This window comes from Musca domestica, unplaced genomic scaffold (genome assembly GCF_030504385.1).
Source record: "Musca domestica strain aabys unplaced genomic scaffold, Musca_domestica.polishedcontigs.V.1.1 153, whole genome shotgun sequence".
Lineage (NCBI taxonomy): Eukaryota > Metazoa > Arthropoda > Insecta > Diptera > Muscidae > Musca > Musca domestica.
The window spans coordinates 208535-231228 of NW_026712211.1; the positions used below are offsets into that span (position 1 = coordinate 208535).

General features: G+C 34.9%; 2 non-coding genes across 2 annotated transcripts; one reads left to right on the forward strand and one right to left on the reverse strand.

The window, feature by feature from the left end:
- The first annotated feature begins 12358 nt into the window (after nt 1-12358).
- On the forward strand, nt 12359-12430 carry TRNAC-GCA (transfer RNA cysteine (anticodon GCA)). Its single transcript has one exon. It is a non-coding gene; the product is annotated as a tRNA-Cys (tRNA).
- Nucleotides 12431-18184: 5754 nt separating this feature from the next.
- Nucleotides 18185-18402, reverse strand: LOC131801331 (small nucleolar RNA U3). Its single transcript, XR_009341791.1, has one exon. It is a non-coding gene; the product is annotated as a small nucleolar RNA U3 (small nucleolar RNA).
- Nucleotides 18403-22694: the final 4292 nt, after the last annotated feature.

Here is a 22694-nt window from a genome sequence, read left to right on the forward strand (position 1 = left end):
GACATTTTGGGGTTTTTAGCTATTATTTGTGATCACTTTCTGAAAGAGGAAAAATAGCATACTTTAAAATGGCCATAACTCCTTAAATATTGACATTTCGGGGTTTTTAGCTATTATTTGTGATCACTTTTTTATAGAGGAAAAATAGCATTATTTAAAATGGCCATAACTCCTTAAATATTGACATTTCGGGGTTTTTAGCTATTATTTGTGATCACTTTTTGAAAGAGGCAAAATAGCATACTTTAAAATGGCCATAACTCCTTAAATATTGACATTTCGGGTTTTTAGCTATTATTTGTGATCACTCTTTGAAAGGGGAATAATAGCATACTTTAAAATGGCCATAACTCCTTAAATATTGACATTTCGGGGTTTTTAGCTATTATTTGTGATCACTTTTTGAAAGGGGAAAAATAGCATACTTTAAAATGGCCATAACTCCTTAAATATTGACATTTCGGGGTTTTTAGCTATTATTTGTGTTCACTTTTTGAAAGGGGAAAAACAGCGTACTTTAAAATGGCCATAACTCCTTAAATACTGACATTTCGGAGTTTTTAGCTATTATTTGTGATCACTTTTTGAAAGGGGAAAAATAGCATACTTCAAAATGGCCATAACTCCTTAAATATTGACATTTCGGGGTTTTTAGCTATTATTTGTGATCACTTTTTTAAAGAGGAAAAATAGCATACTTAAAGTATACTTTAAAGTGACCATAAATCCGTGAATATTTGCATTTCTGTAACAATAAAGTATTAGCTTTCTATTGACGTAAACCAAACGTATGATGCCCTTCTTTAGGTTACACCAATTTCACATTTCTTGGGAAATTCACTTGGCAAAGGGTCATAATCGATTTGTCCAGAAATGAAAGAATAACTTTAACTGTAACATTTTGCTAATCTTCTCGTCTCTTTCGAGAATTTTCTTCCCACTCAATGGTGGGTGGATTGCCTTTTGTAATCCTTGTATTATTTACTCTATCCCTTTAATGCCTCGAACAATGAACTTGGTGAAAGATGAATATGAAAATTCAAAAGATATTGTGACAAATAATAAAAGAAAACCATCAAGTTTCGTTCCCTAATTTTCGAATAATATCAACTTAAACTAATTTACTCATTTCCAATTTATTGGTAGATGTTGCACGTAAATGGTCTTCCTAGATCTGGAACCAATATTTCCCAAAGACCTTTAAACTCTCAGAAGTGGCAAAAGATTAACATTTATTATTGGTTTTTGACTGAAACGCATCTATATGGGATACAGACATTTGACTATATTCTTCAACGAAATTAGCGTTAACAAAATAGTCGGAAATGCGTCTTTCCTGTATTTGTTAATTCTCCAAAAAGTCACTGGAATGGACATTTTCGTATTTTGTCTACAAAAGTTGGCAAACTATTTCACACATTGAATATTTTTGGATGGCCATCCGAAACTGCTTGGGTTTTGCAATGTGCTGTAACCCCCATTCATATGAGCGTGAGGATCGGGCGATTATTACGACCTGCTGAAAATTTTGCAGTTTTTTTATCCATTTCAACCCCTAAATATATGGCGATCATCTCCAAAAAGAATAGGCATCTATTCTGATCCTCATCTTATATCCATGCAAAATTTCGTAAGGATCGATAATGCGATAAATGCGATCTGTATATGATATCCTGATATCCTAACTACTTAGTTTTGTTAGCTGTAGAAATATTACCAAATGTTTAATTCAAAATGAAAATATGCCAAAAATATGACAAAATTGAAAAAATATGAGAAAATTTTACAAAATCAATATTTTCATCTTTAGAGAGTTATTTTTATGAGATTTTTTTAGACGTTTTTTCTTTCCTGCCAAGAGGCCATTCTGAATTAATGAGAACTGTGGAAATCAGTTCAACCGTTCTCGACATGTAAGAGATTTTTCAAGCATATCTTCTTTGATAAATGTATATATCGCACATATATCCGATTTGTTGGATTTTAACATCAATGTAAAGGTCAGAAGTAACCTTGTCATGGCTTTGTGATTTCGCCGGGATTTAAAATATTCGCGGTTTAATGAAAATTTTTATAATTTTTTCAACACAAAAGATATGGTCTATTTTACCCGCTAAATATTATCCGATGACCACCCAAATTGGTAGGCTTCTTCCCGCCCTAAACTCTAGCTACATGCGAAATTCCGCGTCGATTGGTCTACAATTGCGACAGCTATACTGCAAAATCCGACATTTTTTCAGTATTTGGTCCATTTCAACCCCTAAACATTTGGCGATCATCTCCAAAAGAAATAGCCACCTTCGTGCAAAATTTCGTAAGGGTCGGGCCATAATTGCGACCTGTAGCGTGAATACAAATTAACATGGACAGACGGACGGACATACATAGCTAGATCGACTCAGCTCGGCGAGCTTGGAAGATTCATATATACTTTCCTATATGGGAAACCAATATTTCGAGGTGTTACATAAATTCTGGCCCAATCAATCGTATAATACCACAACACATAGTTTTGTAGGATATAACAATTTGAGAGAATAAACACTTCATAACTGGTTAATCGTCTGTAATATTTTATTAGGAAAGATAAAATTGGCCATATTGCGCTGGAAATAGAGCGAGGAAACTCATTTTGTAACCATTCTAGGGAGTCGCATGCTGAGAGCGATGGTGTTGAGTCCTGTTGGAATGTCCAAGGTCTGCGGCCAAAATTTTTGCCTGGCCAAGGCTTTAATGGTGTATTATAATAATATTCGGCATTTATTCTGATTAATACGAGCGGAGAGTGACCATCGACTGTTATGGCGGCCCACACCATTGCACATTTTCAGTTGACCTCTTTGGCAAGTAAACACGAACATTTTGTTTGCGTACAAACTGTTGGACAATCAATGTTTTCTCATCGGAGAAAACCAAAATCAGCAGTTCACCACTTTCGGCCAAGCGGATCAACTCTTTAGCTCTTGAGTCTATTTGTAAGCAATGTAATGAACCGTCACTGGAATAATTTTAACAACTGTCGGACGAGTGGCTTAGAAATGATAGCAGTCTGAAGTTGGTTGCAGTTTTTTCATCTCGACCTAGAAGGTAAACATTTAGCTTTTGATAAAAATTAAAAATGGGAGATACCAATTCACGTTTTTTAAAGGTTTTGATCGCATTTACCAATAGAAAATCGGGCCACGTTTTCAAGTAGCCTCCCAATTTCAGGTATTTTGGAGATTATAAACGTTTCATAACAAAGTTTTGGTATGGCTCCCCCAATAATTGATATTCTCTGTTTTGGGATAGTTAACAATCGGTAAATGTTTTGTAAATAAATTGGAATGTTGTGGAGTGTCAAAAGTTCAGTCCTTCCTAACTTTACGTTTTTTTACCTTCATCCACGTGTTTATATCTTCATTCAAAGAAATAACACTTTTAGACCCTACGTCTCTTTGGACCAAATCCATTTCAGTACATTTGGAGTCGATCTAGCATTGTGCATCCGCCTGTCTATCTAGCTTGTGCACACGATAACTCTCGAAGGGAGTATCCGGTTTGGTCCAAACATAGTACATCGTAATATCATTGCCAAACTTAGATGGAGTTCTGAGATGGGCAAAATCGATCCACCCCTTCTGGTACCTCCCCCAGAATAGATAAAAAATTTCCAAAGAAAATATTTTACTGAACAGAAAGAGAAAGGATAATCCGATTTTGCTGCAACTTTATATATTTGCATCAGTGCTAGATCAGGTTTTGAATAACCATGATAATCATTAAACCCCGAAATAATTATTCGGTTCTCTTCAAATTACACACATACCATTATTTCTAATAACACAAGATCTGCTGTAAAGATGGGATATATATGTATACTCCTTCTGGTACCTACCCCACAAAGTGCCAACATTTTGAGTACCCATGAAGCCCATAAAACACGATATTAACATTCTATTCCATTCAGACTTGGTACATCTCAATATTTACATCAACACAAGATCTTTTATAAAGATGGTAAAGATCGGACCATTCCTTCTGATACCTCACCCACAAAGGCTGAAAGAAGTCAAAATAAGCATCCAACTCTCTTCAAATTTTACACATCCAAACATTTTTTCTAACACAATATCTGTTGTGAAGATGATTGATATCTGCGAACGCCTTCTGATACCTCAACCACATAGGGTCACAATTTTCAATACTTATATCTGTCATAACTTGCGATTTTGTTGTAAATTTGTCCACACCCATATTTTCAATTGTATTAGATGAAGTATGAAAAAAGAATAATTCGGTCGACTATATCTGGGACGTCGGGTACATTTTAACCTTTTCTAAAAATTAGCACATATGTGTCAAGGAAGTAACCAATATTGTTCAAACCTGACACGTTGCAATATTTATATCATATTTATTTAGGTCCGATACGAAATGGACATTATTGGTCTATTGCTTAGGAACCCAATGCATAGAGGGTCAACAATTTGAATAATCATAACAGAAGTCAAAATATATTTAAATTATCGAACATTTATGAATACCCTATCTGCCGGCAAAACCAACTGATACTTTTTAACTTCTTTTATTTAATTTCTATTTATTTATTTATTTATATTTTTTTTATTTATTTATTTTTTTTTTTTTTTGAAGCGCACGTGTTATGACCCAAAATTTAGTCCTCCTCTTTCCTTGTTAATTTAATAACATTGCTATTTTCATTAGTGTCTTTTTTGCCATACGTATTCCTTTTTAAATTGAATATCAACAAAAGTCCCCGCCCAAGCATGTTCCTCGTAGAAAATAATCTAAAACACGCTTCAAACATTTAAAAGTATCAAATTGGCCTCCATTGCTTTTTACAATTTTGGACCATTCATGGCAGCAGTTTATTTCAATTTCCTTCTTCACGTGACATTAGCTCGTGAATTCCAAAGAATTGTTCGTTAATATCCAGTTGGACACAGGCTAATCAATGGTCTACAAACAACATCCTCTAGCCGTTATTTTTATCTCTACCTCCCCCCACGAATAGCATTGCATTATTTTTGGCAACTGACAACTCACCAAATGTTTTCCTTTTGATTTTGAAATTTCACCATTTGGGATTCTGGCCATGGAGTCCTGTTGCTTTTTCGACAGAGGGAAATTACTTATCCATGTAATTTGTGGATTCGATGTATAGTTCGGCAACAGTTTCACTAAACTCTCTTAAGCGTGTTGCGGGCAATATCCAATTGCTCCCATGTGGTCAGACGCTGGCTTGTTGTGCGTTGGCAACTGTTGATTTTCCCACAAATTGTTTGTGTTCCCCTTCCCTTTTTGTGAAAGCATATGCGCTCGATGTAGACTTTAAGCTAAAGGACTTGTTACATAGATTAATTCTTCAGAGATTATGTATTCTTTGAAAAAAATGACAATAAATTTTTGTTTAGTATTTATACGTTGTGAATAGGAGAGGGATTATTTTCGAGAAAATTTAAGGAAATGTCCAAAATTAACAAAAATACGAAATTAATGGGAAATTGGTGTTTTTACGAGGGAGATATAGTAGTTGTCGGTCGGTTAAGTAAGGTTTGAGTTTGAATATACCAATAATCTCTATCAACGTGTGTTGCTAATAAGGGAACTTGTTCTCCCATTATAGTGACCAACGGTGCACGCAACAAAACCGAAGCCGAACAATTTTATTGGAGTTCTAGAGTAAAGTAATTGACTGACTAACTGACTGACTTAACGATTAATAAACGACTAGAAGAAACGGTTATAGCTAGAATATTGAAATTTTGTGTAAGGGTCGCCCAGAAGGGGTTAGATGAGACTGGGTTTTTGGAAATTTGTACTGTAAAACTGTACGAAAAGTTTTAAAATGTACTAATGTGGTACCCTTTGTATTTTAGGAAGCAGTAGAGCTAGAACTCTTAAATTTGGAATGAGGTGATGGAGTGTATGAAAAAGCTACCAAAGGATAATTGGAAATTCGCACTATAAGTGTACGAAAAGTATAAAAATGTACTACATTTGGTACTATTTCGTATAATGAGAACGTTAGGAACTAAGAACTTGAAATTTGGAATGGGAATGAAGGTTAAGAGGTAAGGTCGATGTGAGGAGGTAGTTTTGAAAATTTGGGTGAGGGACACTCTTGTACTAAAGTTAGTACAATTTAAATTTGAAGCATGGAATGTAGATCGCTTTGGAAATTCGTACTTATGTTTACTAAATGGTACTAGATTTGGTACATTTTATATTTTGAACCAATAGAGTTTTAATCCTAAAATTTGGAAAAAAGATTACTTTTGAATTCTAGGATTGAGAAATGTAGGTAGTTTAGAAAATTTTAACTTATATGTACTAAATGATTCTTAATTTGGCACAATTTACATTTTGGAAAAACAAACAGAGTTGGAATTCTGAAATTTGAAAAAAAAAAAATTCAATTGGTCTATATGATTTGCGTGAACCAGTAGTGCTGATATGTACGTAGTTTTGGGAATTTGTACTTATATGTACTAAAGTGTACTAAATTTGATACAATTTGGATTTAGGTGAAACGATAAGGTTGGGATGCTGAACTTTTGAACTGGTATTGTTGTGTAGGATTGTGTGGTAATAAATTCGTACTTATATGTACTAAATAGTACTAAATTTGGAACAATTTTGTTTTGGGTGAACCGATAGGTCTGGAACTCCCACACAAAACGGCTGAAGATGGAATCATAAAATTTTGAATGAGACACTGTCTAGGTGCACAGCAGTGTGATAGGCTTGGTTTTTGGAAATTCGTACTAAAATGATACGAAAAGTACTACAAATTTAATCTTTGTATTGGAAGCTACAATTTTGACATTGGAAAGAGACTTACTGATAGAGTGCAGGATAGATGTACCAAAGGGTTTTTAGAAATTTGAACTTTAAGGTTATGAAAACTATATATATTATGTGAAGGGATAGAATAAAACCACGAAATTTGGTATGAGAATCAAGTTTGGAAACGAAGTTTGATATATGAAGGTGGTTTTGAAAATGTGTACTAAGTGTGCGAACTGTAGCCTGGACATATGGATGTGGTTTCAGAAATGTGTACTATAATTGTGCAAAAAGTACTGAATAGTGCCATATTGAGTGAAGGGTTAGAGATAAAATTCTGAAATTTGATATCAAGATTACTGATAGTATCTGTGTTTGAGATTTGGCGATTGTTTGATAATATGTCCTTCATTTGTACGAAAATTACAAATTGGTACTAACTTTAGTATTTGGTATATGGAAATCCTAAAATTTGATTTTGAGGTACTTGCTGTTATCTTGAACTTAGATATGGAGGTGGGTAGAAAAACTGTTCTAAAAGTACTAAATAGTACTAAATTTCGATCACTGTTGCTGTCTAGGATGGAGAAATGTAGATTGTTTTGAATCTGCGTACTAAATGCCACCATACCGAAATTAAATATTGAGGTTACTGTTGATTTCTAGGGCTTACCTATGGAGACGTTGAAATAGTTTTGGACAGAAAAATAGGATGTGGATCCCATGTGCAATGATTCTATTAATATTCTCATCTGTAAACTTTATATTTTATGATATTGAAGACTTTTTAGTGTAAACGGTAAACCTTTTTCCTATTATTGTTTCCGAAAATTGAAAAACTTGAATAATATATAAGTCCTTGAAAATCTAAAAATATAGTTCGATGTATGAAGGTTTTATAAAAAAAAAAATTGTCTAACTGCATAAATTATGCATTTTGAGTAGAAAAAAACGAACTGATGGAACGAATCTAAAATGTTAAGGCAGAATCTTCGCTGACAAAGAAGCGACCTCACCAATAGCTACTTTTGAGGATCTCCATAGAATCACTTTCTGAGTCGATTTATGCATGTCAGTCTGTCTATCCGTCCGCCCGTCTGTCCATGTATTCTTGTAAATAAAATGCAGGTCGCATTTATTATCCGATTGAGATTAAGTTTTCCGAACAATATTTTTTGGTCCAAAGACGAACCCGATTGGAATTGGTAATAATCGGTTCAAATTTAGATATAGCTCCTATATATATATTCAGCCGGAACCGGGTTAATTGCGCACCAAATGAGCAATAGCAGACCAAATGACCTGAGTTTTGGCACATCCGACCAAATTCAGTCAAGTAGCAAGTACATCAAATTTGGTGAAAATCGGTTCAGATATAACTTTAGCTCCCATATATATGTTTCATGTTTAAGTCCCTCACATCAGATACAGTCCAAAAATGCAACTGCCAAATTTTATTAAGATCAATTCAGATTTAGATATAGCTCTCATATACATCTTCAACCGATTTCGGGTTAATTGTGCACCAAAATGCCAATATCAATCCAAATGACCTGAATTTTGGCACATCCGACCGAATTCAGTGTAGAATCAAGTACATCAAACTTGGTGAAAATCGGTTCAGGTATAGCTATAGCTCCCATATATATGTTTTATTCGATTTGATGTTGAAGTCCCTCACATTGGTAATGTGCACTCCACAAGAGTGATATTTAGTAGCAGATATAGAGTTCGGAAATACATATCCTTAATAATTAATTTCAGGTTTATTGTCCGAATAATGTCTAATATCAGCCCAAATGGATTTGATTTGATGGAACTCGTCTCCGATATATAGTTCTTTAATATAATCCTTTTCGAAATGATATTATGCACTCTATAGTAATGTTATTTGACATGAAAGATAAAAATGTCAAATTTAGTGAAAATCGGTTCAGAATTGGATATGGCTCCCATAGTTAGTTTTCTCTGAGAAAAAATTATAACTATTCTAAAGCCAAATGTTGATAGGTGATAAGATCTGCTTAAAAAAAAAAAATTCTTTTGTTACGGGAGTACTACTAAATATGCATAGTGATGTAGGGTATTACAGAGTCGGCCCCGGCCTACTTTTGACTTCTTTCTTACTGGTTTTTCTTTATATCAGCATTTGGTCCCACTTATCTGCTTTAAAATATCACTGCCTTATCCGCTATATCACTCAAAGTTGGCATAACATTTGGGTTTAAAATGAAAAAAAAAAATAAAAATGAAAGTATTTGTAGCAAATTTTACAAAATCATCAACAGACTCCACAACATATTCAATGTGTCCACCACAATTTTTTTCTGCCATTTCTCGTTTATCAATAAACCATATTTACATGCATACATTTAAAATTAACAGACCTGTTGTTATTATTTCATTCATTCAAAATTCAAAAACTTGTAAGATTTTTGTTTGCCCTAGCCCTATGCTTTTTTATTAGGAATTTAATTTTTTCCCGCAAAAAAGCAATCTCATCGCACCCCAATATATGTACATACCAACATATGTATGTATGTATGTATGTATGTATGTATATACCGACATATATATGCTCGCCATGGACATGAGTCCAATTTTCAGTTCATTTCACCCCCAACACATAAACAATATTTCATTGTGATTGATTACATATTGATGTGCAAAGTTTATTGCCATCGGCATCGGTTATGGTTGTGTTGGCATGAAACCAATACCGGGAAATGAGACCACTTCAATTCCCCAGTGGGTGGTTGAATGGAAATCAAAAAAAAAAAAAAAAGAGTTCTCGCCGAGCAGTGAATAGGTTCCAAGCCTGATAATAACTTACAATTTACAACAAAACCTTTACCGCCGAGGCAATGATAATAAATTTGTCAAAACAAGCTCTCCAACTAATATCCATTTAAACCGTTTATTATGGCCATTTGTGGTGGTGGTTGGTCAACTAGTGTTGGACATCGCGTGGGAAGTGTCGCCCAGTGTCACCATAGAATAGTCCATTATTTAAATTTTTATCTATGTCCGTATATCCCTCGCAATAAAATGACAACGGGATACATTTATTTGTCATTTAATGTATTTTTTATGACCACTTTTGATGACGTTTTTCCGTAACGACAAAATGGTTGTGTAAGAAATCCCATAAAATAGTATCTAAAGTTAATGCCACAAAAGCCGCTGATGATAGCCTTTTCAAGACTATTTCGCATTTTTTAGCTGCATTAATTCAAAAACAATAAAAATTGAGCCATTATATTTTTAGAATATCCTTTAAAGATTGTGTTACATATTTCTGGTGTAGGCGGAAGGAAACAAAAATCGTATTTTATGGTAAGTAGTTTGGGAAATAAAATGCCATAATTGTTACATTTTTACTACGTAATGAAAATGAGGGGATATTATGATTTTTAAAGTTAAAAATAAATTTATGCGGAACATAGATGTGAAAGCCTAGAATAAAAAACCATAAAAATTAAAACAAATCAATAATTCGACTTTTGTTTGCTAAGTTAAACTAGCATCCCAGGGCGGCTTTGTTTAGACTAAAGAAAAACCACAAATTGCGATTAAATAGTCTGCCTAAAAGTATGCTTTTAACTTTGTGAAGTATAAACCCGTTAGTAAAATACCAATAGATGGTTCTATTTATAAATGTCGCTGCATGTCATCTTTGACGACATTCATAATTCACTGACAACGTCTGTAGCGGAAAGGCATCGTTTTTAGTTAAGACAAACGAAAACCAGTAAGGAAAGGTCAAAAGTCGGGCGGGCCGATTTATGATACCTTACACCACTATGCATATTTAGTAGAGCTCCCGTAACAAAAGAATTCATATTGGGAATTTATTTCAAGTAGATCATACCACCTATCAACCTTTGGCTTTAAAGCAGTTATAATTTGGTTTCAGAGGGAGCTAATATATGAAAGGCATATCTAATTCTGAATCGATTTTCATCAAATTTGAAGGAGACATTTTTATATTTTATACCAAATAACATTGCTATAGAGTGCATTATATCACTTCGAGATGAATTATATTAAAAAATAAAATAGCTGTCATTACTCTCCACCATTTGGAACGAATTTGGCAATTTTCAAAAAAATAAATTCCGTTCAAAATTCTGTTAAAATAATAAAAATACCGAATGTAGCCGTTATATTAGGATCTATACGATGATGTGGACCTGTATAGACAACTTCTGTCTTAAGCCATCATCAAAATACCGAATATCGACAGCTAACGTTATATGGGGGCCATACGAAGGTGTGCACATGTACAGATAATTTTCTGTCTTAGGCTGTAGTATCCATTACAAGCTTCAAATACCAAATTTGAAACAATTCCGGTGAAAAATGTAGCTAAAATCATCAAGATACCGAATATATGGACGTATCTTTATATGGGAGTTACAATAAAACGTGGACCTGCATAGACAATTTTCTGTCACAGACTGTAGTTCCCATTACGAACTCTAAATACGTCATTTGAAACTACTCCGGTGAATAATGTCGCTAAAATCATCAAAACACCGGATATCGGAAGGTACCGTTAAATGGGGGCTATACGAAGACGTGCACCTGAACAGACAATTTTCTGTCTTAGGCTGTAGTATCCATTGCGAACTTCAAATAACAAATTTGAAACAATTCCGGTAAATAATGTCGCTAAAATCATCATAATTCCGAAAATAGGGAGTACAATTATATGGGGCTATACGGAAACGAGGACCTGCACAGACAATTCTCTGTCTTAGGCTGAATAACCCATTACGAACCCCATATACCAAATTTGAAATAGTGTCGCTTTAATCACCAAAATACCGAAAATAGGGAGGTACTATTATATGGGGGCTATACAACATCTACATGGACCTACATGGTTCGTTTTCAATACCAAACGTCCTGCAGACATAATATACATTTGAGTAAAATTTTATCAATTTACTTCAATTCGTTCGGAAGCTAGAGTGATTTCTACAGACAACCAGGCAGACGGACCGACATCGCTAAATCGACATAGAATTTTATGCCGATCAAGAATATATATACTTGTGGGATCTAAAATGTACATTTCGAGGTGCTACAATCGGAATGACAAACTTATATTTATATAGGGTATAACAAGTAAAACAACATTAATTTCGGCCGGGCCGAACCCTTAATACCCACCACCATTTGCTAAAGAAAACATTTTTATATAAAAGTATCTGAATTATTCTTCCAAAATATTTCTCTCCAAAACAGTACTGTCCTTGCGTGAAGTATAATGACTCGAAGCTAGACATTGTTTAACCACAATTTTTACTTCACCCTAACACACAAGATTAGCACAAGTCAAACTACTTTTTCAAAACAACCACCATAGCTGTGAGCGCGACCACATACAACAACAACAAACAGTATTGAAAATACCATCGAATGATTTCATACATTGATGCGACTGTTACAAATATAGAATTATGTTAACAACAGCAAAAGAACAACACACTACTAATGGCCATTGCTGTGAGTGGCTGTTTTCTTAACAGAGCTGTTAGACACACAGCTAACATCAGGGGATATAGCTCAGTGGTAGAGCATTCGACTGCAGATCGAGAGGTCCCCGGTTCAAACCCGGGTGTCCCCTAGATTTTTTGTTAATTTTGATTTTTTTAAATCCGAGAGAGAGGCTTTGGTTTATGAAAAAAGAGTTTTTTTTTAAATAAACAAGATTATTATATAATACTGTGATAGAATAAAAATAAGTCTACATTAATTTTTATTGTAATAACAGATAATTATTTAAAACAATAAATTATTGTTACACAAGAATATGGAATATAGATAAAGCAAATTTTTTACCCTCCACCATAGCATGGAAGGTATATTAAGTTTATCATTCCTTTTGTAACACCTTGAAATATACGTTTATATACAAAGCATATATATTCTTGATCAGCATAAAATTCTATGTCGATTTAGCCCTGTCCGTCCGTCTGCTGTAATCACGCTACAGTCTAAACGAATTAAGATAGGAAGCTAAAATTTTGCACAGATCCCTCTTTTGTCTGCAGGCAGGTCAAGTTCGAAGATATATCGGTCCACGATATTCGGTATTTTGATGATCTTAGCCACTTTTTCCAATAGAATTTTCTGAAATTCTACACAAGGAGTTTTTCGTGCCTACTATAGCACCCGAAAAAATTGACTATATAGGTCTGCGAAATCGTATAACCTACATATAACGGTACCTCCCAATATTCGGTTCCTCCCGGTACCGGTAATCCCAATATTCGGGTACTATGTCTTTGTACATTTGTTTGTATCATGGAGAAGGAAGCGAGATAGACCCATAGTTAGTTTTGAGGATATTCATGGAATCACTTTCTGAGTCGATTTATGTATGTCAGTTCAATGACCTGAATTTTGGCACATCCGACCTAATTCAGTGTAGAAGTAAGTACATCAAATTTGATGAAAATCGGTTAAGATATAGCTAGAGCTCCCATATATTTGTTTCATCCGGTTTGGGGTTTATATCCCTCAGATTCGTAATGTGTACTCCACAACAATGATATTTGGTATCAGATATCGAATACAGCCCAGAAATACATCTGCCAAATTTTATCAAGATCGGTTCAGATTTGGATATAGCTCCCACATATACCTTCAACCGATTTCGGGTTATTTGTGCACTAAATGGACTATATCAGCCCAAATTACCTGAATTTTGGCACATCCGGCCTAATTCAGTCTCGAAGGAAGTACATCAAATTTGATCGGTTCAGATTACATAGCTATAGCTCCCATATATATGTTTCATCCGATTTGGGGTTTAAACCCCTCAGATTCGTAATATGCACTCCACAACAATGATATTTGGTACCAGATATCTTATTGAGCTCGAAAATACCTTTGCCATATTTTTATCGAGATCGGCTCAGATTGTCATATAGCTCCCATATATATCCTTATTGTGATTTCAGGTTTATTTTGAAAATAATGGCTAATATCAGCCCAAATGGAGTGAATTTCGGGACGTACGTTGCCATTGGTGGAACTCGGTCCCGATATATATTTTTTTCTCCGAAAAAATTGGTTAAATCGATTCAGAATTGGATATGTCTCCCATATATTAATTTCCTCTAAAACCAAATTGTAACTGCTCTTAAGCCAAAGTTTGATAGGTGGTATGATTTACTTCAAATAATTCGTTTGATACAGGAGCTCTACTAAATATTCATGGTAGTAGTGTAGGGTATCATGTAGTCGGCCCCGTCCGTTTTGACTTTTCCTTACTGGTCTTGCAAAATGCAAAAGAGATTTATTTTAGGAAAATAATAAAAAAACGAGTAATACCTATAAAAAATTGTAATTTCTAGGATATACCTATCGAGGCACTGACGTATTTAAAAATTGCCGAACATAAATCCTCAACTGTAAACCTTAAACAAAATGTATACCAAACAGCGCAACATTTATAGTCCAAAACGCATAAAAAATAAAACAAAGTGCCAAAGATGAAAATAAATTTGAATTTCTGCTGAGCCAGAGCATGAATGTTATAAAACAAAAAAATTGAATAAATTCAAATAAAATATGTACGGCACACACACATCTCAGTGACCAAGTGTGCCGTCGCCGCCAAATGCCGCAGTTGAAATCAAATAAACATTACCCATAAACATCAGCATCAGTAGTCACATCACAAGCTTCAACGCCCGCACAACAAAACAAACCTAGAACATAAATTTCGCACTTTGGAATTTGTGTCGGAGAAGGATAATGGTGCAAAGAACAGAGAATTCCATTGGAAGTGGTGGAGTCTGCATTGCAAATGCAAAGCTTAACACAAAGCCCTGAAAGTGATTTGTGTGTATGTTCGTGGCGCGTTGATTCAATTCTTGTTGGCAAAGTCATGACTGGAGCACTGCCAGCCAGGCAACCAACCCACCCACTGCCATCCATAAACTATCAATTGCATAAAATGCCAATTTAGACCACATGCCGGGAATAGTTGCATGCATTCAAGTCATTCGAGTATGAAAAACTGAAGTTAAAATAATACGCAAATGCAAGTGAAAGAAATATAGAAAAAAAATATTTGTTTAGGAACGCGAAATAAGAAAATTACATGCCGTCATATACTTATGCATGCATATCTGCACATACATAAGAGCTGATTGACAGATCGATTTATCACCTCAAAAACTACTCGAATTAATTCCAATTAAATGCCATGGAAAAGAGGGTATATTAAATTTGTCATTCTGTTTGTTACGTAGAACGTAAAACTAATATATGGGAGGCATATCCAATTCAGAGTCGATATTGACAAAATTTGACGGACATTACTATACTACATACATATACATATCACTTGGAGAAGGATTATATTTTAAACAAGTTAAAAAGCAGTAAGTTCGGGCTGGCCGAACTTTCAATACCATCCACCATTTGGAACGAATTTGGATATTTTCGAAAAATAAGATCCGTTAAAAATTTGTTAAAATTTTAATAACACCGAATATATCCGTTATATTGAGATATATACGACGTGGATCTACATAGGCATTGTTTGTCATAAGCCATTACCATATTCAAATTCGAAACTTTAAATTAACGGTGAATAATGTTGGTAAAATCATCAAAATATATAGGGATATATATATATAGGGAGGTACCGTTATATCGGAGCTATACGAAGACGGAACCTTCAAAGACAATTTTCTGCCACAGACTGTAGCATCCATTACGAACTTCAAATACGACTTCTCAAACAATTTCGGTGAGTATTGATCGTCAAAATACCGAATATAGGGAGATACTGACATATGGGGCCTATACGAAGACATGGACCTGCATAGACATTTTTCTGTCACAGACTGTAGTTCCCATTACGAACTCTAAATACGTAATTTGAAACAATTCCGGTGAATAATGTCGCTAAAATCATCAAAGTACCAAATATCGAGAGGTACCGTTATATGGAGGCTATACGAAGACGTGGGCCAGCACAGACAATTTTACATCTTATGCTGTAGTATCCATTTCGAACTTCAAATACCAAACTTTGAACAATTCCGGTGAATAATGTCGCTAACATAATCAAAATACCGAATATCGAGAAATACCGTTATATGGGGGCTATATGAAAACGTGAACCTACATGGCCCATTTACGAACTTAACCTGCCTACTGGCAAAAGTAGCATGTGTGCACTTCAATTCGTTCGAAAGATAGTGTTATTACAACAGACAGACAGACAGACGGACGGACGGACATCGCTAAATCGACTTAGAATTTTACGCTGATCAAGAATATATATACTTTGTTGGGTCTGACATGAATATTTCGAGGAGTTACAAACGGAATGACAAAGTTAATATACCCTCCATAGGATGGCGGAGGGTATAAAAAATACATATTGGAGCCGAGTTCCACCAAATGGAAATGTACGTTCCGAAATTTACTTCATTTGGGATGATATTAACCATTATTTGCATAAAAAATCTGAAATCGGATTAAGAATAGTTGGGAGCTAGACGATCTTGATAAAATTTGGCAAAGATATTTCCGAGCTCTATAAGATATCTGTTGTCGAATGCATATTACGAATGTGGGGGACTTAAACACCCAATCGGATAAAACATGTATATGGTAGCCATAGCTATATCTGAACCGATTTTCTCCAAATTTGATTTACTTGATTCTTCACTGAATTTGGTGCGATGTGCCAAAATTCAGGTAATTTTGACTGATATTGGCTATTTGGTGCATCCGAAATCGGTTAAATATATATATATGGGGGCTATATTTAAATCTGAACAGATTTTGATACAATTTGGCAAAGGTATTTCTGGACTGTTTCTGATATCTGGGACCAAATATGATTCTCGTAAAGTGCATATTACGAATGTGAGGGACTCAAACACCTAATCGTATGAAACTTATATTGGAGCTATAGCTATATCTGAACCGATTTTCTCCAAATTTGATTTACTTGCTTCTTGACTGAATTCGTTGGAATGTACCAAAACACTGGTCATTTGGATTTATATTAGCCATTTAGCACACATTTAACTCGAAATCATTTGAAGATGTATGGGAGCTATCATCAAAAACTGATCCGATTATCGCCAATTTCAATAGGGTTCGTTCTTGGACCAAACAAAATTGTTCGGAAAATTTCATCTTAATCGGAAAGACGGACAGACGGATAGACGGACTGACCTGCATAAATCGACTCAGAAAGTGATTCTATGAAGATCCTCAAAAGTAACTATGAGTCTAACCATGGTACAATAAAAAGGTAAGGTAGAGCACTCAGCGGATTACAATTTTTTTCTAAGTGTGCCCGACTTCTGCCAATTTTGTGAACGTATTTATTATTTTCAAAACCAATGATTGGAAGACCCGTACATTGCGGCGCGCGCATTAATGCTGTTAACAAGTTTACCCATGAAATTTAAGGATTGAATAGTTTGGATCATATTTTTCAGAGAAAATCCAGGTTATTCATTCATTTTTCCCGTTATATAAATCATTTTAAAAATGAGGAAAAATATGAAAAAAAAAAATTAAAACAACTTGTTGTATATAATTTTGAATGAGTCTAACAAGGAAGCGGGCATAGCCTTAGGGCTGTATTTCTGTAGGTCTACGAAGCTATTCTGCCTCCTTATTGTACCATGGGTCTAACCATAGACAAATAAAAATATAGATAACGAAATGCTCTCTCCGTTCATCTCCGAAAAAATTCGGATCAAGAGATGTCGTTTATAACGTTTCAGGGGTTTGAGTGATAATATTGAAATCATACAATTCATATATCATAAACTATAAGGATATTTATAATTTAAATTTTTTTCCATAATAAAACATAAGTGAAAACTACGAGATGGCATCGAAAATATGGAAATATCCAGTGAAATTCTTGAAAAACCATAAAATTGACTATGATGAGAGCCGCCTTGATAAAAGATAAAACTAACTTTTCGTTGTCTATGGGTCCATCCATGGTAGAAAAATACAGGTAGATGCATCAACGCTTGGGAACATTGATATGTCAAAAATTTTGAAATGTCTTTTCAAATATAGGTCGATTTTTATTTGTTTTCTTATACGACGTCATTCGGAGGAGTATAATGCGTGTTTTTCAACAATTTTTATAAATTTAAATAATTTTTCATTCAACATTTTCAATTCCAAAATTGGTTTGCCAGTTCATTGTCCCAACAGCTGTGTGCCGAAGCGCCCACCTATATTCTTACCATGGGTCCGTTCTATCTCCCACTTCCCTCTCCATGTTACAAACAAAGGCACAAAGACTTAACACCCCTACCACTACGTGGACGTAGGGTATAAGGGAAACATCAAATTTATTAAATTAAAAAGAGCAACCACTCAGAAGTCGTTCTATCCGTTTGAATCGAGCGATCATCGAAGAAACAATACCACCAATGGAATTCCGTAGAGATCCCAAAAGAATGGCAAAGTTCAAAACCTCACGCTACAGATAGAACGATGTACCTCCTCATCGCAGGTTGATGGTTTTCCATTTTGCAATGAAAGTAATTGAAGACTGACTACAGAAATGATCCTGTGAAGTATAGTCTTAACTTTTCAACGCCAACAGTCAACTTTATTAGGTGGGCTGAAAATGAACTAATTGAGAATTAAAAGAAAGCAACAGAATCACACGATTTGTACGAATGTTAACGAATACACATTTCCTAGAGTCAAATACTACTAAAATAAGCAGTTGTTATCGACGTCTCTTGTGTGTTTGGCCTGATGTGGTGACGATCAACAACAACAACACTCATTCACATATAACTAATGTGAGAAGTGTGTGCTGTGCTCGTTGTTGTTGCGGACGAGGGAATAAACATCTAGAAATAGAATCATGTGCTTGTAGTGTAGTTGTCGATCGATCGGTTGTATTTTTTTTGTTGTTTGGCATTTGTTGTGTTTTTCTTACAGTAGGTATTTATTGTAAAAGGTAGATTAATAAGCAAATAGAATGGGGAGGTTCATTTATTTATGAGTTTAAATTTGCAATGTAAAATGAACACAAGACTCAATGATTTTTAAAGCATTTAACTCTATTGATTGCCGAAGAGTCATTTTTATACCCTCCACCTTGGAAAGGAGGGTATATTAACTTTGTCATTCCGTTTGTAACATCCTTAAATATTCGTTTTAGACCCCATAAAGTATATATATTCATAATCAGCATAAAATTCTAAGTCGATTTAACGATGTCCGTCTGTCTGTCTGTCTGTTGAAATCACGATACAGCCCACAATATTTGACGTAGAGCGCCAAAATTTAGCAGAGCTATTTGCATTGTGTCTAGGATGGTTGGTATTGAAAATGAGATATATCGGTCCACGTTCTGGTATAGTCCCCATATAACGGTACCTCCCGATATTCGGTATTTTCATGATTTATGCCACATTTTTTCACGGATTTGTCTGGAAATTTGGTATTTGTAGGTCATAACGGGTCCCTGAGCGTGTGGCAAAACATTGCATGTATAGGTCCACGTTGTGGTATAGCCCCCATATAAAGGTACCTCCCGATATTCGGTATTTTAGTTTTTTTTTGCCTCATTTTTCCACGGATTTGTCTAAAAATTGGTATTTGTGGGTCATAATGGTTTCCAACTCTTGTGGCGAAACATTGCATGTATGTTTCAATGATTTGGTATAGCCCCCATATAACGGTACCTCCCGATATTCGGTAATTTGATGATTTTTGCAAAATTTTTTCACGGATTTGTCTGAAAATTTGTATTTGTTGGTCATAATGGGTTCCAGCTCCGGTGGCGAAACATTGCATGTATGGGTCCATGATTTGGTATAGCCCTCATATAACGGTACCTCCCGGTATTCGGTATTTTGATGGTTTTTGCCACATGTTTTCACTGATTTGTCTAAAAATTATTACATGTGGGTCATAATGGGTCCTAGTTCGTGTGGCGAAACATTATAATTATAGGTCCACGTTTTGGTATAGCCCCCATATAACGGTACCTCCCGATATTCGGTAATTTAATGATTTTTGCCACATTTTTTCACGGATTTGTTTGAAAATTGGTATTTGTGGGTCATAATGGGTCCCAGTTCGTGTGGCGAGTCATTGTAATTATAGGTCCGCGTTTTGGTATAGCCCCCATATAAAGGTACCTCCCGATATTCGGTAATTTGATGATTTTTGCCACGTTTTTTCAAGGATTTGTCTGAAAATTTGTATTTGTTGGTTATAATGGGTTCCAGCTTCGGTGGCGAAACATTGCATGCGTGGGTCCATGATTTGATATAGCCCCCATATAATGGTACCTCCCGATATTCGATATTTTGATGGTTTTTGCCACATTTTTTTCACTGATTTGTCTAAAAATTGGTATTTGTGGGTCATAATGGGTCCTAGTTCGTGTGGCGAAACATTGTAATTATAGGTCCACGTTTTGGTGTAGCCCGCATATAACGGTACCTCCCGATATTCGGCATTTTAATGGTTTTTGCCACATTTTTTCTAATGTTTCTTTTACCCTAAGGTGGAGGGTATTAAAAGTTTGGCCCGGCCGAACTTAATGTTTTTTTACTTGTTGTCTGAGATCTTATAAAGAATAAATACTTTTATTATGTAAAAATGTTTGTTCTATGTCCAGGGTGAATTGTAAAATACCTAGCACAACTAAATGAGCTGCGGAAAATGTTCAGTAGAAGTCTAAAACTTGACATTGCTCCCTTCGAATTTAAAGGTTTAGAACCATTTCTACGTAAAATAATTTTAATTTGGTTCAAAGAGGATATTGTCCTCTCCAGTTGAAAACGTTATTTTCCTTGCTTCAAAAATTGCTGTTATCTTATTGATATCACTGTGTGACAAATTTCAATCTGTTCTATAATTACTGGGAAAATCCAGCAGATAATGAAAGTAGAGCTAAAAAAGGAGACACGTGTTTCGGCGTTTTGAAAGTTTAGATCCAAAAGTAACCAAAATAGAGGGGCGAGATTTGCACTCTTCCACACTTTTGGAAAATTTTGGATTAATCCGTTCATTTAAGGAATCCGTTCATTTAAGGAATATAGTGTCTTCGGCAATATTGCATATAACAAGTAAAATACTCTCCACCATTTGGAACGAACTTGGCAATTTTCAAAAAATATAATCCGTTAAAAATTATGTTAAAATCTTAAAAATACCGAATGTAGCCGTTATATTAGGGTCTATACGACGACGTGGACTTGCATAGGCAACTTTTGTCAAAATACCACATATAGGAAGGTACTATTATATGGGGACTATACCAAAACGTGGAACTGCACAGACAATTTTCTGTCATAGGCTGTAGTATCCACTACGAACTACAGATACGAAATTTGAAACAATTCCGGAGAATAATGTCGGTAAAATCATTGAAATCCCGAATATGGGGAGGTATCCTTGTATGGGGGCTATACGCAGACTTGGACCTGTATAAGTTTTTTTTTTTCTGTCACAGGTAGTAGTACTCATTACGCAGTGCAAATACGAAATTTGAAACAATTCTGGTGAATAATGTAGCCAAAATCATCAAACTACCGAATATCGGCAGGTACCGCTATATAAGGGCTATACGAAGACGTGGAACTGCACAGACAATTTTCTGTCATAGGCTGTAGTATTCGTTGCGAACTTCAAATACCAAATTTTAAACAATTCCGGTAAATAATGTAGCCAAAATCATCGAAATACCGAATATTGGGAACTGCCATCATATGGGGCTATACGAAGACCTGGACCTGCGTAGGCAATTTTTTTCTCAGGCTGTAGTAAGTATTAGAAACAGATGTATACCCCCAGCCTTGACTTATGATTATTCAAACTGTTGATTCTTTAGGTACGAGGTTCCGAAGCAGTTGGCCACTATTGGTATCTGATCTGACCAATTCGTATCTGACCTAAGACTGATATAAATACTACAACGTAACAGATTTCGACTATACCAACTACTTCCTGTACCTGAAAGGAGATATGTGCAATTTTTTGGGAAAATATGGAAGTATCCGTGAGGTAACACATATAGCGGACCGAAGTATTCCATTTTCATTCTTCATCGTATACAGATAAAAATATTAGCATGTGCAAAATTTGAAGGAAATCGAATATTCATATCCATTTTTTGCAAAATCAAATATGTGGCGAATGATCCTATCTCTACCACCTTTATAACAGATCTTGTGTTTATAGAAATATTAAGATGTGCCACGTCTGAATGGAATCGAATTTGATTTTGCGTTTTATGAGCTTCATGGATATTCAAAAATTTGACCCTTTATGGGGGAGGTACCGAAAGGAGTGGACCAATATATTCCATCTTCACACCAGACCTTGGGTTAATAAAAATATTGTGATGTGTGAAATTTGAAGACAATCGGACTCTTGCATCACCTTGTATAGGAGTTATAATTATTCCAATATGTGACCCTTTGTGGGGGAGGTACTTGACGGAGTGAGCCGATATTATCCATTTTCGCACCTGACCTAGCAGTGATGCAAATATTAGGATTAGCAAAGTTTGAGCAAAATCGGATTATCGTTTCTTCTTCTGCGCAGTAAATTAAATCTAAATCTAAGTTTGACAATAATATTACGATGTACCGAGTTTGGACCAAATAGGATACTCCCTTCGAGAAGTACAGACAGACGAATATATCCCCAGAATATAAAATATCCCCATCTCTCTCAACTATTTGTACCTAACCTGTCTGAAATATTGAGTGTTAAGTTCTTACTCGTCCCTTAAAACTCTATTGAATAAAAATCTTTTTCAAATACATGTTCTGAAATTTTTAAGAAAAAAAAATACAATACAATACCCTTTGTATTACAATTTCATTTAATTTAAGAAAAATATT